Source organism: Pseudophryne corroboree, chromosome 3 (genome assembly GCF_028390025.1).
Source record: "Pseudophryne corroboree isolate aPseCor3 chromosome 3, aPseCor3.hap2, whole genome shotgun sequence".
NCBI lineage: Eukaryota > Metazoa > Chordata > Amphibia > Anura > Myobatrachidae > Pseudophryne > Pseudophryne corroboree.
Window position 1 is genome coordinate 111,222,366 of NC_086446.1, and position 8,503 is coordinate 111,230,868.

The 8,503-nt window shown below is 49.1% G+C and overlaps 1 long non-coding RNA gene across 5 annotated transcripts in view; it reads right to left on the bottom strand.

Annotated features, from left to right (window-relative positions):
• LOC135054935 (uncharacterized) overlaps positions 1–7,368 on the bottom strand; it is a 63,884-nt gene extending 56,516 nt beyond the window's left edge. For 2 of the 5 annotated variants that reach the window (XR_010243595.1, XR_010243594.1), the window contains exon 1: positions 6,221–6,394. This is a non-coding gene — a long non-coding RNA (uncharacterized LOC135054935). Of the gene's footprint in view, positions 1–6,220; positions 6,395–6,525; positions 6,616–6,983 lie in introns of those variants that run through there. The other 3 variants (XR_010243597.1, XR_010243596.1, XR_010243598.1) reach the window with 3 other exon arrangements.
• Positions 7,369–8,503: the final 1,135 nt, after the last annotated feature.

The window sequence follows — 8,503 nt, forward strand, 5'->3', positions numbered from 1 at the left end:
TGTGAAACTTCATCCGATTCATCAAACAGAAAGCTCGGAATCGGATGAAAATTGGTCATATCGCACTAGTGGATGGGGGCCTTTAGAAATATCTTCTTTGTATTATTCTAATAATTACTGTCAAAACTCTGGAGTAAAAAGTCTATGGCAGGCTTTAGGGTTAAAGCACCACGGGGGGGGGGGGGGGGGGGGAGGGGAAAGGTTTAGGCACTAAGGGGGAGGTTCAGGTTAGGAACTAAGGAGGGAGGTTAAAGTTGTGACCCTCCGCCCTTGCACACTTTTATTCAGCCTCTCATTCGTGCACTGTTGGGCGCCCACTGCTACCCACAACTCTGCGGTGGCCATTTGAATAACACTTCCCAGTTTGGGCCAGGGTGACCACTTATAAATAATAATAAATAAGAATTTACTTACCGATAATTCTATTTCTCGGAGTCCGTAGTGGATGCTGGGGTTCCTGAAAGGACCATGGGGAATAGCGGCTCCGCAGGAGACAGGGCACAAAAGTAAAGCTTTCCGATCAGGTGGTGTGCACTGGCTCCTCCCCCTATGACCCTCCTCCAAGCCAGTTAGGTACTGTGCCCGGACGAGCGTACACAATAAGGGAGGAATTTTGAATCCCGGGTAAGACTCATACCAGCCACACCAATCACACCGTACAACTTGTGATCTAAACCCAGTTAACAGTATGATAACAGCGGAGCCTCTGAAAAGATGGCTCACAACAATAATAACCCGATTTTTGTAACTATGTACAAGTATTGCAGATAATCCGCACTTGGGATGGGCGCCCAGCATCCACTACGGACTCCGAGAAATAGAATTATCGGTAAGTAAATTCTTATTTTCTCTATCGTCCTAGTGGATGCTGGGGTTCCTGAAAGGACCATGGGGATTATACCAAAGCTCCCAAACGGGCGGGAGAGTGCGGATGGCTCTGCAGCACCGAATGAGAGAACTCCAGGTCCTCCTTAGCCAGGGTATCAAATTTGTAGGATTTTACAAACGTGTTTGCCCCTGACTAAATAACCGCTCGGCAAAGTTGTAAAGCCGAGACCCCTCGGGCAGCCGCCCAAGATGAGCCCACCTTCCTTGTGGAATGGGCATTTACATATTTTGGCTGTGGCAGGCCTGCCACAGAATGTGCAAGCTGAATTGTATTACACATCCAACTAGCAATAGTCTGCTTAAAAGCAAGAGCACCCAGTTTGTTGGGTGCATACAGGATAACAGCAAGTCAGTTTTCCTGACTCCAGCCGTCCTGGAACCTATATTTTCAGGGCCCTGACAACATCTAGCAACTTGGAGTCCTCCAAGTCCCTAGTAGGTGCAAGGCACCACAATAAGCTGGTTCAGGTGAAACACTGACACCACCTTAGGGAGAGAACTGGGGACGAGTCCGCAGCTCTGCCCTGTCCGAATGGACAAACAAATATGGGCTTTTTTGAGAAAAAAACCACCAATTTGACACTCGCCTGGTCCAGGCCAGGGCCAAGAACATGGTCACTTTTCATGTGAGATGCTTCAAATCCACAGATTTGACTGGTTTTAAACCAATGTGATTTGAAGAATCCCAGAACTACGTTGAGATCCCACAGTGCCACTGGAGGCACAAAAGAGGGTTGTATATGCAATACAGTAAAGTTCTGGACTTCAGGAACTGAAGCCAATTCTTTCTGGAAGAAAATTGACAGGGCCGAAATTTGAACCTTAATGGACCCCAATTTGAGGCCCATAGACACTCCTGTTTGCAGGAAATGCAGGAATCGACCGAGTTGAAATTTCTTTGTGGGGCCTTCCTGGCCTCACACCACGCAACATATTTTCGCCACATGTGGTGATAATGTTGTGCGGTCACCTCCTTTCTGGCTTTGACCAGGGTAGGAATGACCTCTTCCGGAATGCCTTTTTCCCTTAGGATCCGGCGTTCCACCGCCATGCCAACAAACGCAGCTGCGGTAAGTCTTGGAACAGACATGGTACTTGCTGAAGCAAGTCCCTTCTTAGCGGCAGAGGCCATAAGACCTCTGTAAACATCTCTTGAAGTTCCGGGTACCAAGTCCTTCTTGGCCAATCCGGAGCCATGAGTATAGTTCTTACTCCTCTACGTCTTATAATTCTCAGCACCTTAGGTATGAGAAGCAGAGGAGGGAACACATACACCGACTGGTACACCCACGGTGTTACCAGAACGTCCACAGCTATTGCCTGAGGGTCTCTTGACCTGGCGCAATACCTGTCCCGTTTTTTGTTCAGACGGGACGCCATCATGTCCACCTTTGGTATTTCCCAACGGTTTACAATCATGTGGAAAAAACTTCCCGATGAAGTTTCCACTCTCCCGGGTGGAGGTCGTGCCTGCTGAGGAAGTCTGCTTCCCAGTTTCCATTCCCGGGATGAAACACTGCTGACAGTGCTATCACATGATTTTCCGCCCAGCGAAAAGTCCTTGCAGTTTTTGCCATTGCCCTCCTGCTTCTTGTGTCGCCCTGTCTGTTTACGTGGGCGACTGCCGTGATGTTTTTCCCACTGGATCAATACCGGCTGACCTTGAAGCAGAGGTCTTGCTAAGCTTAGAGCATTATAAATTTACCCTTAGCTCCAGTATATTTATGTGGAGAAAAGTCTCCAGACTTGATCACACTCCCTGGAAATTTTTTCCTTGTGTGACTGCTCCCCAGCCTCTCGGGCTGGGCTCCGTGGTCACCAGCATCCAATCCTGAATGCCGAATCTGCGGCCCTCTAGAAGATGAGCACTCTATAACCACCACAGGAGAGACACCCTTGTCCTTGGATATAGGGTTATCCGCTGATGCATCTGAAGATGCGATCCGGACCATTTGTCCAGCAGATCCCACTGAAAAGTTCTTGCGTGAAATCTGCCGAATGGAATTGCTTCGTAGGAAGCCACCATTTTCTACCAGGACCCTCGTGCAATGATGCACTGTTTTTAGGAGGTTCCTGACTAGCTCGGATAACTCCCTGGCTTTCTCTTTCGGGAGAAACACCTTTTTCTGGACTGTGTCCAGAATCATCCCTAGGCACAGCAGACGTGTCGTCGGGATCAGCTGCGATTTTGGAATATTTAGAATCCACCCGTGCTGTTGTAGCAGTATCCGAGATAGTGCTACTCCTACCTCCAACTGTTCCCTGGACTATGCCCTTATCAGGAGATCGTCCAAGTAAGGGATAATTAAGACGCCTTTTCTTCGAAGAAGAATCATCATTTCGGCCATTACCTTAGTAAAGACCCGGGGTGCCGTGGACAATCCAAACGGCAGCGTCTGAAACTGATAGTGACAGTTCTGCACCACGAACCTGAGGTACCCTTAGTGAGAAGGGCAAATTTGGGACATAGAAGGTAAGCATCCCTGATGTCCCGGGACACGATATAGTCCCCTTCTTCCTGTTCGTTATCACTGCTCTGAGTGACTCCATCTTGATTTGAACCTTTGTAAGTGTTCAAAAAATTTTTAGATTTAGAATAAGTCTCACCTAGCCTTCTGGCTTCAGTACCACAATATAGTGTGGAATAATACCCCTTTTCTTGTAGTAGGAGGGGTAATTTAATTATCACCTGCTGGGAATACAGCTTGTGAATTTTTTCCCATACTGCCTCCTTGTCGGAGGGAGACCTTGGTAAAGCAGACTTCAGGAGCCTGCGAAGGGGAAACGTCTCGACATTCCAATCTGTACCCCTGGGATACTACTTGTAGGATCCAGGGGTCCTGTACGGTCTCAGCGCCATGCTGAGAACTTGTCAGAAGCGGTGGAACGCTTCTGTTCCTGGGAATGGGCTGCCTGCTGCAGTCTTCTTCCCTTTCCTCTATCCCTGGGCAGATATGATCTTATAGGGACGAAAGGACTGAGGCTGAAAAGACGGTGTCTTTTTCTGCAGAGATGTGACTTAGGGTAAAAACGGTGGATTTTCCAGCAGTTGCCGTGGCCACCAGGTCCGATGGACCGACCCCAAATAACTCCTCTTCCTTTATACGGCAATACACCTTTGTGCCGTTTGGAATCTGCATCACCTGACCCCTGTCGTGTCCATAACATCTTCTGGCAGTTATGGACATCGCATTTACTCTTGATGCCAGAGTGCAAATATCCCTCTGTGCATCTCGCATATATAGAAATGCATCCTTTAAATGCTCTATAGTCAATAAAATACTGTCCCTGTCAAGGGTATCAATATTTTTAGTCAGGGAATCCGACCAAGCCACCCCAGCTCTGCACATCCAGGCTGAGGCGATCGCTGGTCGCAGTATAACACCAGTATGTGTGTATATACTTTTTATGATATTTTCCAGCCTCCTGTCAGCTGGTCCTTGAGGACGGCCCTATCTATAGACGGTACCGCCACTTGTTTTGATAAGCGTGTGAGCGCCTTATCCACCCTAAGGGGTGTTTCCCAACGCGCCCTAACTTCTGGCGGGAAAGGGTATACCGCCCATAATTTTCTATCGGGGGGAACCCACGCATCATCACACACTTTATTTAATTTATCTGATTCAGGAAAAACTATGGTAGTTTTTTCACATCCCACATAATACCCTCTTTTGTGGTACTTGTAGTATCAGAAATATGTAACACCTCCTTCATTGCCTTTAACGTGTGGCCCTAATAAGGAATACGTTTGTTTATTCACCGTCGACACTGGATTCAGTGTCCCTGTCTGTGTCTGTGTCGACCGACTAAAGTAAACGGGCGTTTTAAAAACCCCTGACGGTGTTTTTGAGACGTCTGGACCGGTACTAATTGTTTGTCGGCCGTCTCATGTCGTCAACCGACCTTGCAGCGTGTTGACATTATCACGTAATTCCCTAAATAAGCCATCCATTCCGGTGTCGACTCCCTAGAGAGTGACATCACCATTACAGGCAATTGCTCCGCCTCCTCACCAACATCGTCCTCCTACATGTCGACACACACGTACCGACACACAGCACACACACAGGGAATGCTCTGATAGAGGACAGGACCCACTAGCCCTTTGGAGAGACAGAGGGAGAGTTTGCCAGCACACACCAAAAACGCTATAATTATATAGGGACAACCTTATATAAGTGTTTTCCCTTATAGCATCTTTTTTATATATTTCTAACGCCAAATTAGTGCCACCCCTCTCTGTTTTAACCCTGTTTCTGTAGTGCAGTGCAGGGGAGAGCCTGGGAGCCTTCCCTCCAGCCTTTCTGTGAGGGAAAATGGCGCTGTGTGCTGAGGAGATAGGCCCCGCCCCTTTTTCGGCGGCCTCGTCTCCCGCTCTTAACGGATTCTGGCAGGGGTTAAATATCTCCATATAGCCTCCGGAGGCTATATGTGAGGTATTTTTAGCCAAAATAGGTTTTCATTTGCCTCCCAGGGCGCCCCCCTCCCAGCGCCCTGCACCCTCAGTGACTGCCGTGTGAAGTGTGCTGAGAGGAAAATGGCGCACAGCTGCAGTGCTGTGCGCTACCTTTAGAAGACTGAGGAGTCTTCTGCCGCCGATTCTGGACCTCTTCTTATTTCAGCATCTGCAAGGGGGCCGGCGGCAAGGCTCCGGTGACCATCCAGGCTGTACCTGTGATCGTCCCTCTGGAGCTGATGTCCAGTAGCCAAGAAGCCAATCCATCCTGCATGCAGGTGAGTTCACTTCTTCTCCCCTAAGTCCCTCGTTGCAGTGATCCTGTTGCCAGCAGGACTCACTGTAAAATAAAAAACCTAAGCTAAACTTTTCTAAGCAGCTCTTTAGGAGAGCCACCTAGATTGCACCCTTCTCGGCCGGGCACAAAAATCTAACTGGCTTGGAGGAGGGTCATAGGGGGAGGAGCCAGTGCACACCACCTGATCGGAAAGCTTTACTTTTGTGCCCTGTCTCCTGCGGAGCCGCTATTCCCCATGGTCCTTTCAGGAACCCCAGCATCCACTAGGACGATAGAGAAAAAATAATACTACACAGAGAATGTGCAAAAGCAGAGCAGCTGACAGAAGCACACACAGGACACCAGGGGACATTGGGTGTAATGCAGCAAGTTGCACCAATGCGGTCATGCATGCCCACAAATGCCAGGGGTATCACTGGGCATGCAGCCGCAGGAACACAAGGCATGGAGGGGTCAGCAAATGCCAGGGGTCACCTGCACCCGCTGCACAGACAGCCTGTAATCCATAGGTCACTATACCATATGTGCCTGTAGCACCAAGTGACCAGGGGAAGCCACTTCCCCATTAGCACCCTCACCTGACTCCCACACTGTCAGTTGTCACAGGGAAGGCCTTCCCTCTTTAGCTGTTGGGAACCGCTCTCTGCCATTCTGCACTCCGCTGCTCCCCCCACTGCCGGTCTCCTCCTCTAGCCTGTCTCTGTCACTCCGGCTCCCACACAGACAGCTACACCAAGCCACACCCCATCATGTACCCAGCAGCACTTTCACTCATCCACCAGAGCCCCGCCCCCACCCACTCCTTAATGTATCGGCAGCGCTACTCTGGTCCCACAGCCCCGCCTCCCTCCATAGCTGCAGCAGGCTGCTTGCCATCACTCACGATGGTAGGGGAGCAGAGGCCGGCTCTTATATAAAAGTGACATGCATCCTCTTCTTCATGACGTCGCGATGCAGGGCCCTGCTTCTTGTCGTTCCATATCGCGCATGCGCAGTCCGCATTTTCGGCGGACAGCGCTGAAAAACCGGGAGGACCCGAAGATTAAGCGGAGAATGCGGGAGGGTAGGCAACCCTGCACCACTGTGCATACATGACCATGTACAATGCCTAAATCTGTCCTAATCCTGTGATATGCAGATAACAGTTAAAATACATCAATTGTCACAATATAGACAAAATAATATGAATTTCTCTATGAGCCTAATTCAGATCTGACCGCTGGGCTGCGTTCAGATAGTTGCTGCCTGCAGGGTGAGGGTTTAATCACTGTGCAAATGTGCAATGCTATGTGCCGAGCTGCTAAAAATCATTTTGTGCTGTCTCTGCAGCCCAGGACTTACTCTTCCTGTGCAATGGAATCCTGATGATCGGGGCTGAAGCTGACGTCAGACACTCCCTGAAAACAGTCAGTTGACACCCACAAACGGCCTCTTTTTGTCAATCTTTTTGCGATCGCCCATGTGAATAGATCCTTTGCACAGAGCCGGCCTTAGCTATAGGCAGGCTAGGCATTTGCCTAGGGCATCCAAGCATGTCTAGGGGCATCCAAGCATGTCCCTGCAGTATCTCATGCTGGGAGAGACAGTCTGCAAACTAACTGTTACTTTCCAAATGTATTCAATCAGTACTGGTATACACTGCTATTTACATTTGTCAAATAAAATGCACACTCTCCCTTAAAGTTCTTTAAACTCCCTCCTACATGCTTGAATGCCCCTGACTTGTGAGACCTCTGACAGACAGCAGAAGCCTGGTAACTGCAATTCCTGGACCTGTGACATTTTCACTGACTATATAAGGTTATTACTGGATGGATCCTTATGATACCACATGTGTATTTGGAAGACTGCTTCACATAAATCTGACATCACCTATACTGCTTGTGCACATGCGGGAGGGGGACCCTGCTATCCTGTGTCCCTTATCCCTGTGCAAACCCCAGGTGTCTGCAGGGAAATAACATGTGCAGTGTTCTCCTCACACTTTATTTCCTAGTCAGTCCATGCCGTAATATTCCCCTGCCAGGATGGCATACCCTGTGAGGTCACATCCCTTGTATGCCCCTTTCACGGGTGCGAGCGCACGCACCAACCCACCCATCCTGCCACCCCCATCTCACAAAACGCAGTCACGGATCCAGGGAGCTGCATGGACGCACACACTGACTGCAAGCACGCTAGCAAGCAAAAGTAAGTTTTATAAAAAAAGCTACTAGTATTACTAATGTGGGGCATATGTGTAAGGTGCATTACTGTGTGGCATTATGTGTATTATGGGCATCACTGTGTGCCATTATGCAGGGTTGAACTGGCCCACAGGGTACCCCCCCGGTGGGCCCCACTGCCTAAGTGTTGCTGGGTCAGATGCAGAACTAGCGGCGGTGCTAGGGGGCACCAGACAAAATTTTGCCTAGGGCATCAAATTGGCTAGGGACGGCCCTGCCTTTGCAGCATCCCGTCGCAGGGCGCCGATGCCCGTTGCAGCCATGCGATGTGCCGACGCAGTGCGGTGCATACGCATGCGCAGTTCAGATCTGATAGTCCGCTGTGTGAAAACGCACAGCAGCGATCAGATCTGAATGATCCCCTATTTTTTTTATTTTATTTAAAGATTGTTTTCTTTTTGTTTTAAATAAAAAAGTATATTTTATTTTTACAATTAAATGATTTGTGGCGCTTCACTGCAGTTCATCACAGTTTTGTGGTGTCTAGAAGTAAGCATTATGGTGCCTTCAGCAAACCTGCATCTCCGTCAGAGGAATTCATACAGTGGATTGAAATGCATAAGGTAAATCATATTTGTGTACACACCTAATGTGTTCAGACAGGATGCGGTCATGTGACCGCCGCTCGGGATCCCG